This window comes from Schistocerca serialis, chromosome 8 (genome assembly GCF_023864345.2).
Source record: "Schistocerca serialis cubense isolate TAMUIC-IGC-003099 chromosome 8, iqSchSeri2.2, whole genome shotgun sequence".
NCBI lineage: Eukaryota > Metazoa > Arthropoda > Insecta > Orthoptera > Acrididae > Schistocerca > Schistocerca serialis.
The window spans coordinates 456,163,021-456,172,711 of NC_064645.1; the positions used below are offsets into that span (position 1 = coordinate 456,163,021).

Here is a 9,691-nt window from a genome sequence, read left to right on the forward strand (position 1 = left end):
TTCTTTAGTAGAATGAGAATGATAATACGATTTGTGGTAAACGACTTACAAATTGCATAGTCTACTACGCGATTCTTGAGGACAGAAAAATACTTAAAAATCACTGTTGGGCAGCTGCACCGGGAAGAAGGAAGACACTGCAATCGCTACGCTGTTATCTCCGTACCGCGTCCTGCATGGCCCAGATAGCGCACTTCCTGGCTCTTCCAGCTGGCGCTTAGTTAAATGTCTGTAAGTAGGTTACGGGAAAGCAAATATCATGTGGCTCCCAATAGTAGTGTGAACAGGAAGTAACGTCCAAACCGTCTTGGACGAATGACACTTACCACTGTTCCACGACCTGCTCGTTTCGCTTGGCATATTGCCCGCTGGAAATTATACGTGGTCAGTCAAAAATTTGTTCGGTATGATCCTCTAGCCGTCTTTGTTGACACGTTGCAGAGTCGCAGCCAAACAGTGTCGAAGGAGATTCACTGTGAACATATCGAAATCGCTTCTGATTCCATCACGGTTAGAGACTTGGACTGCAGCGGGTGACGTTTTCTCAAAGTCAAATGTCAACTACAGATATGTATCCAGAATGAGATTTTCACTCTGCAGCGGAGTGTGCGCTGATATGAAACTTCCTGGCAGTTTAAAACTGTGAGCCCGACCGAGACTCGAACTCGGGACCTTTGCCTTTCGCGGGCGAGTGCTCTACCAACTTTTTTTTTTTTTTACTCATTTTGTTCGATATGGTTCGTTGCATGTGGTCGGGGCGGACGTCACAAGACATCCATTCAAATTGATCGTTGGTTCCTTGACTCAGATTTTTTATTACAGAGAGCACGCAGCCCTCTGACCGAACACGCTGAGCTAACGTGCCGTAGAGCTACCCAAGCACGACTCACGTCACGTCCTCACAGCTTTACTTCCGCCAGTACCTCGCCTCCTACCTTCCAAACTTTACAGAAGCTCTCCTGCGAACCTTGCTGAATCGAGTTCGAATCTCGGTCCGGCACACAGTTTTAATCTGCCAGGAAGTTTCATATCAGCGCACACTCCGCTGCACAGTGAAAATCTCGTTCTCGAAACATCCCCCAGGCTGTGGCTAAGCCATGTCTCCGCAATATCCTTTCGCTCAGGAGTGCTAGTTCTGCAAGTTTCGCAGGAGAGCTTCTGTAAAGTTTGGAAGGTAGGAGGCGAGGTACTGGCGGAAGTGAAGCTGTGAGGACGGGGCGTGAGTCGTGTTTGGATAGCTCAGTTGGTAGAGCATTTGTCCGCGAAAGGCAAAGGTCCCGAGTTCGAGTCTCGGTCCGGCACACAGTTTTAATCTGCCAAGAAGTTTTACAAATATGTACTCTTAATCATATTTCTGTTGCTATGTACAGAACTTTGTGGTACAAAGTGCAATTGAGCCACGTGTATCCTTGTAGGTGTTACAGTTTTTGCAAACATTAGTGTGTGCCCTACTTGGAGTAAATATTCTGGGCTTATCGTATCATTCCGAACGACGATGGAGGCGCTATATACGAGACATTTGCCGAAGAAGCCAGTAACGGCCGATACATGTTGTACAATGTTTCAGGCAATGAGCTTTAGTTCGGGATGAGGAGGTTTAAAACTACGGTCGTCAGACTATCGGTATTAAGTTTTTTTTATTGCTTTCCCTAAATCACTTCTATACCGCCCCGTCCGATTTTCAGTGTCGGCCTCTTGTAAGCTACCCCATCACTGATGACCATTATGTCGACGGTCGCTAAACACTGAAACTCTTCTGTCATCACGGTCTCCGCCTCAAGAGGCATAGAACAGTGTTGAACAAATGACACTCAAAAGATCATGCTTGTGGGAAGCAACGAAATCTTCGAGGTTTTCCTGCCTCATAAAATCGCAGTGTCTCAAGTGCGATCTCAGGTGTAGCAAGAAATTTGCACAGATTTTATTACAGTGGTACTCTGCGAAAACGTATATAGACACTTTTTAAGGTGGTGTGTGCTCACGAGGAAAGCGGGACAACGATGTCTAAGTTTGCGATTCAGCGTTAGACTATTTGCCATTACACCTTCGCAATAAAAATGGTTCAAATGGCTCTGAGCACTATGGGTCTTAACTTCTGAGGTCATCAGTCCCCTAGAACTTAGAACTACTTAAACATAACTAACCTAAGGACGTCACACACATCCATGCCCGAGGCAGGATTCGAACCTGCGACCGTAGCGATCACGCGGTTCCAGACTGTAGCGCCTATAACCGCATGGCCATACCGGCCGGCCCTTCGCAAGAGCTGCTGTCAAATTTTCGCCGAATAAAGAAATACTAGCTAATGTTTAGTGCCCTGACGACACCGAAGTTATTTTAAATGGAACAATAGCTCATTTGGGCAAAGAGGGGAAGGAAATCTAGTCTCTTTTTTGAGACTCTCCAGTAGGGTCTCATTTACAGGTGATACGGGAAAACCACCGAGACTGTAAATCAGGATGAAACGTCGGGGACGTGATTGAGGAAATTGCTAAAAAAAGTCCAGAAAAAGCTCCTAGGCGATCAATGTTGGCAGGAGAGACTTAACATAAATTAATGCAAAGTAACCTTCGAAACCTGGCGAAACGATTGAATAACGTTTGAGTACAAGATAGATGAATGACCATTGAAATCAGTCATTTCCCTCAAATACACTACTGGCCATTAAAATTGCTACGCCGAGAAGAAATGCGATGATAAACGGGTATTCATTGGACAAATATATTATGCTAGAGCTGACATGTGAGTACATTTTCACGCAATTTGGGAGCATAGATCCTGAGAAATCAGTACCCAGAACAACCACCTCTGGCCGTAATAACGGCCTTGATACGCCTGGGCATTGAGTGAAACAGAGCTTGGATGGCGTGTGCCCATGCAGCTTCAACACGATACCACAGTTCATCAAGAGTAGTGACTGGCGTATTGTGACGAGCCAGTTGCTCGGCCACCATTGACCAGACGTTTTTAATTAGTGAGAGATCTGGGGAATGTGCTGGCCAGGGGAGCAGATGAACATTTTGTATATCCAGAAAGGCCCGTACAGGACCTGCAACATGCGGTCGTGCATTATCCTGCTGAAATGTAGGGTTTCGCAGGGATCCAATGAAGGGTAGAGCCACGGGTCGTAACACATCTGAAATGTAACGTCCACTGTTCAAAGTGCCGTCAGTGCGAACAAGAGGTGACCGAGACGTGTAACCAATGGCACCCCATACCATCACGCCGGGTGATACGCCAGTATGGTGATGACGAATACACGCTTCCAATGTGCGTTCACCGCGATGTCACCAAACACTGATGCGACGATCATGATGCTGTAAACAGAACCTGGATTCATCCGAAAAAATGACGTTTTGCCATTCGTGCACCCAGGTTCGTCGTTGAGTACACCATCGCAGGCGCTACTGTCTGTGATGCAACGTGAAGGGTAACCACAGACATGGTCTCCGAGCCGATTGTCCATGCTGCTGCAAACGTCGTCGAACTATTCGTGCAGATGGTTGTTGTCTTGCAAACGTCCCAATCTGTTGAGTCAGGGATCGAGACGTGGCTGCACGATCCGTTACAGCCCGCTGGGATCCAGCACGGCGTTCCGTATTACCCTCCTGAACCCACCGATTCCATATTCTGCTAACAGTCATTGGATCTTGACCAACGCGAGCAGCAATGTCGCGATACGATAAACCGCAATCGCGATAGGCTACAATGCGACCTTTATCAAAGTCGGCAACGTGATGGTACGCATTTCTCCTCCTTACACGAGGCATCACAACAACGTTTCACCAAGCAACGCCGGTCAACTGCCGCTTGTGTATGATTAATCGGTTGGAAACTTTCCTCATGTCAGCTCGTTGTAGGTGTCGCCACCGGCGCCAACCTTGTGTGAATGCTCTGAAAAGCTAATCATTTGCATACATTTACATATCACAGCATCTTCTTCCTTTCGGTTAAATTTCGCGTCTGTAGCATGTCGTCTTCGTGGTGTAGCAATTTTAATGGCCAGTAGTGTATGTGGATGTGGATCTCTGGAGTGATTTATATGACTCGATCACGTAAATCTAGCCGTGGCAAAGGCTGGGGCCAGTCTGGAAGTCATTGGAAAAATCCTAGAAATTATAATTCACGCACGAGAGATATCGCTTACAAAACTCTCGTTCCACAAAATCATTTATGTCTACATCTATACACATGCTCCGCGAGTCTCCATACCGTGCGTCATAGACGGTACTTCGCAGTACTGCTGGTGATTGCCTTTCCAGCTCCAGTAGCAAAACACTAATACTGTATTCGAACATAACAGGACTGTTTTTCCGACTCATCTGCATTAACGTACCATTTTCCGACATTTACAGCAAGCTGCCATTCACTACACCACATTGAAATTTTATCAACGTGATGCCGTGTCCTTCTACAGCCACAGAAAGACGACACTTTCCTGTACATCACACTGTTATCAGCAGTCAATCGATATTGCTGCTCACCTTATCCGTCAGAGCATTTACGTATACAGAGTGAGCCATGTGAGGTAACGGCCGAGTTGGGGCGCCCTGGAAATATTCCAAGTTCGGAGTTGGCGTAGCAGCAAGTGCCACTCGGCAAGCTGGGGCGCGGCAACAAACACATGGTGCCGAACGTTAGCCGGACGAGAGGGGATAGCCCCAGCACATGGTCCAGGCCGAGTACGTGGCTGGGAATTCCTTGGTGACGCTGTGTCGACGAAAGAGACTTGTATGCCGAGAGTGCCAAAGATGGCGGACTTTGTGAAACCATAATGGCAGACATTTCACTGCTCATATAGAAATTAATAGTAGCCTAGTGAATCATGATACCTCAAAGAGAAACACGTGCATTACTATTATTTCCCCAACGATTATGATGGTGTAATGAGATTTTCAATATCTTTATTAGTTTAAGATGGTAGCTACAGATTTTCAATATCTTTATTAGTTTAAAGTTTAGTATCTGATGGTAAATTGTACAAGTAACACCCAGCAACGAATTTCCAAAATCTAAACGGTTCATTCGATTTCGTCGATCGACGAAACGTAAACGTAAATTGGCATGAATTACAGGAATGTAACTTGAATAGTACATGAGTTATTGGAGGTCAAACTGGCCAATTACTATCGATCTTGTCATGCCGTAAGTACTCCACAGATACACGAAAAAAAAGGTAGCAGCATGCTTATAAATAAATATATTTATCCATCTATGCCTTTGTTTATATCCGATATATGCTATTCATGAAGAAATTGGCCAATTATTTACTGTGTTTTAGAAAGCACAGAGCATTAAGCTACTGGCCTACTTTTGCTTGCTATTCCTTTGATGTATGTCTATTTAATTTATTTATGTATTTAATAATGTGTGTTAGAGCGTGTTTATGGTCCAGCAGTAGGAATAGTTATTTAATTTCAAGTTATTTAAATGTAAATCCAGTATTTCATGTGTGTTTCAATATGTGTGTGTGGGTGCGTTGGCTTGCAGACATGGCGGGAGCGCTCTGCCTAATCACAGCGCTCGTGAATGGGGAGACTTGTTGGAAGCGGGAGAAGAGTTCTGGAGTACGAGAGAGGACATGGGAAGGGCTGGACGTGACGGCGCAGCGGACGCACAGTCGCGGGAAAGACTTGGAGTGGAGCAGTTTGCGCGTGGTCACGAGAGAGTCGGAGTGCCGACTTGTGAACTTGTGAGATTTGCGTGGTTTCTACAGTGAAGACGTGATGCGTTTAGAAGTGAATATCTCGCGAGCTATGTTGTTGTTCATAACTAATTACGTAAAGCAGGAATCTATTGCTTCCCTGTTATTCAACTTATATTTTACTTAATTGCCGGACCATCGACACCAATAAGTGTTTTGCAGAAATATACCACATTCTCAAAAGTACTTCTACTATCGTAGTCATCATTTAAAGTCGTTAAGATAGTACCTGCAGATTTTATTTAATTGCAATCTTTCATTTATAAATGTCTACGTTACATTCGCAATTGCCGAGTGATAGGAACCTTCGACCATTCGATTCATGTGTATATTCATATTGTGTACCGTAGACTCAGCAGTATTTGGCTTGTAATGCGGCAACTATGTATCCCAACCCCTAGACAACGAAACCAGCCGTAACTTCTAATATTTTAACTCTGAGTCAGTGGGTGCGTAGTTGAGGGCCACCATCACATCATTATTTCATTTTATAATCGGAAGCCCGCTGCCCTAAGTTCACCGGTGAACTTTCGAAGGAGGTAGTATGGACCGAAACAGGAAAGAAAGTAAAGCAAACATGGGCATACTTTAAGATCTACGATCCCTTGTTCCTGTTCACTGTTGCGAGACACATCTCCCGAAAGCTTTTTGCTTTCCATATTTTGGGAGGAGGTAACAAGGATCGAAACAAGAAAAGGAAGTCCAGTAAACGTGGTTGCTAATGTGTATACCTTAAGAGTTATGAGTACTAAGCTATGAGGACTTGTTCATCTTCGGTGCTTTGAAAATCGTCTCTTCTCATGAACAAGAGCGCTCATAGCTCTTACAGTATGTACTATAGAGCCGTATGGACTATAGAACCCCTGTTTAATGGTGTTTTATATTTTTGTGCATGCTACCTCCTCCCAAAGTATGGAAAGCAGTAGAAGAGATGCATTTCGAGTAACGAAGATGACACGAGAGGACTTCAAAACCTGAGTTACATATTACTACCACACGCCAAGTAACTTTTAATGAATGCTGCACTACACCTCGAAGTTATACACATGCGTCATACTAATTTTTCAACACAGTCAGTATAAACAACGGTCTGAACGTTCTGCCATCGTTCAGTTCCTCGACTACAGAGGTCCGCTCCTTGGCCATGGAGGCGTTCGAGAACCGGTGTGTGAACGTCTTCATCGTTGGAAAATGTCTCCCCCACCAGATGCTCTTTCAGGTTACCGGAAAGATGGAAATATTGCGAATGGTGCAAGATCTGGGCTTTCCGAAAAGCTTCATCCACGTCTCCGCGGCCTTTCTGAAATTGTTGGCACCATTTCACTACTGTTGAAGGCGATATCGCGTTCGGTCTGTACACCGCCAGAACTTCACGATCAACCTGTGTGCGGTTTAGACTTTTTCCCCACAGTGACTGCGGGAAACTCGGGACACGTACTCCCTTCTGACAATCCGCTAGTCTTGTTGCACAATGGTCTTAACGTGGGATGACATTTGTAGCTTACTTTCTGAAGCCCCCACGAATCTGGTAAAACGTTGCATGTACAATGACTTAGGATATTCAGACTGCGTTCATAAGGACCCTGTATCCCTATTAAAAACAGAATGTTAGAATGAAATTCATGTTTCAAGTTAAAGTGGACATCATAATTATTCAAGTCCAACCAAGCTGAAGAAAAATTACGATAAATTTGTGAAATAGAAAGTAGCCAAAATTGCGAAGTAGAAAAGAAGTTAAAGACTATGCAACGTAAGTACACAAGACGAAGGTAGGAGATGTGTGAGGAAATATTAATCAAGAATTGCAAGTAAAAACCTTAGCGAATGATAAAATAGCTTCCCTATTTGCTACCAACTATCTTGAGTCGATCGCATTTTCGCTCCTAATTGTCGGGAAGGAACCCTTCAACCTTGGATATACATATGCGACTTTCCGCCTTTTGATGTCGAGCTAATACAGAAACCTAGAGAACCACATTCATCTGAGAATAAGACGCGTTTCATTACTCGATAGAAGACGTGTGACAAAAATGCTTTTATTTTGATCTTCAGTTAGCTTTACTGCGTCTGATACGCTTCAAATCACTAGGTCCCTGGAAATGGCGGCAACTGCTGCCTCACTTCTCCGCAAGGCGTGACAGTTGCTTTGTTGGAGCGGCACTGCTGCGTGTTTGACGTTCGTATGCGTCTACACTATCGCGAATAGTGCGGCTCACAGAACCCCCAGATGAGATTCTTCGCCTCAGTTTTTACTCCGAGCGGCTCAACAGCTGCTCTCTAGCATATTGCTCGCGAGTGTAAACTCTCGCTCCTTTATAGCTTACTGCTTCTATCTGCCACCAGCTTGCACTGTGAACAGACATGCAAATGCCTTTCGACGCTCCCTGCAACTGCCAATTCTCTCCGGCCTTCCACAGTCGCATCGAAGAGTCCTTGTTCCGCCTCATTGACATCAATCAGGATACACTTTAAGCGCGGCAGCTCTCGAACACGCCACACGTGCAGCTTCTGCGATTAGAAATACCTACTTTTAGATTCCGTAAGAGTCATCCTATGTCAATTAATGACAAATTTTTTGTCTCCCAGCATGTTCGAAAAGTTGGTCGCTACCGATCTACCGACAAGTTTCGTCACTATTCGCTACAAAGTTCAACAAGCACAGCCGCGTTTCTGCAACAGTTACGGGAGGTAGAACCGCAAATTCGAAAGAAAACTGAAAGCGTCCATCGCTACCCACTCCTTGCTTGATTATAACTACGAGGATTGGACACTGACATTATTACCATGACAAGTAATAACGTTAATTGTTCTTTTAATGCCACGCAGTTTTTAAGCAAACCGTAGTAAACAAACAGCGGATGACCTATTCAGCTGGAAATGCAGCAGCTGCTTTTCAGTATAGCGGCTTGTTTGGCAGTTGTGTACCTTTAGTTGTGGCGTCTATAGCGACTGATAACTGTTTATTGAATTAATTTCTACAGAAGGAATTTGTTATTGCTAACCCTCTTTAAAATAATATCCTTTTTTCATTTAACATTCCTGAATTTTTTCCCGTTAGAGGAATTAGGGGACACGATGAAAAAAGAATCTGTAAAGTTTGAGCAAGAAAGGTACTTGCAGAATCAGTGTTTTGAGGGCAGATTGTGCGTAGTGCCCGGGTACCTCGGTCTGTAAGAGCACTACCCGTCAAAGTAAAGTATCCAGGTTCGAGCCCCGGTCGCGTTCACAGTTTTAACCCATTTGAGAGTTTCACAGTAGCACAGATTCTGCTGCAGAGTGAAAGACTTCTTCCAGGATACTGAAGTCTGCTGTCGTGACAACAAGTAGAACGGAGAGGAGCTTCCGGCAGATTAAAACTGTGTGGCACTAGAGGACTAGAACCTAAGACCTTTCTCTTACGCAGGCAAGTGATCTACCAGCTGAGCTGCCCTCACAGCTCTACTTCCGCCAGTACTTCATCTCATATATTCCGATCTTCACAGAAGTTCTCCTGCATATCTTGCTGCACTGAGATCGATCCTCACAATTTATTTCCACCTGCTTTTGAAATTTCAGAGAATTCTGTAAGAGCATTACCCGCGAAAAGCACATTCTGGGGTCGAGTTGTTGACCAACACAGAGTTCTAATTTGCCATGAAGTTTCAAAACAGTGCACTCTCGGCTTCGGCGTGAAAATAATTTCTGGAAACTGTTCCCTAGGCTGTGGCTAAACCACTTCTCTGCAGTATCGTTTTTCAAACAGGAGTACTAACCACACAATGTATGCAGGAGAACTTTCGTGAAGTTTGGAGGGTAGGAGATGGGGTATTGGTAGAAGTAGTGCTTGAAGACGGGTTATGAGTCTCGTTTGAATTTCGACAAGTAACTCAGGTCTACAAAAAGAAAAAAAGTTATGGGTGACTAATTGAAGTACTAAAGACGACCGATCTTGCCTTGCGACATGAAGGCAGAGCTCACCATCTGTAGCATCTTCGACAGGAACAATTA

General features: G+C 44.6%; 1 non-coding gene across 1 annotated transcript; it reads left to right on the top strand.

Moving 5' to 3' along the window:
* Positions 1 to 1,228: 1,228 nt before the first annotated feature.
* Positions 1,229 to 1,303, top strand: Trnas-cga (transfer RNA serine (anticodon CGA)). Its single transcript has one exon. It is a non-coding gene; the product is annotated as a tRNA-Ser (tRNA).
* Positions 1,304 to 9,691: the final 8,388 nt, after the last annotated feature.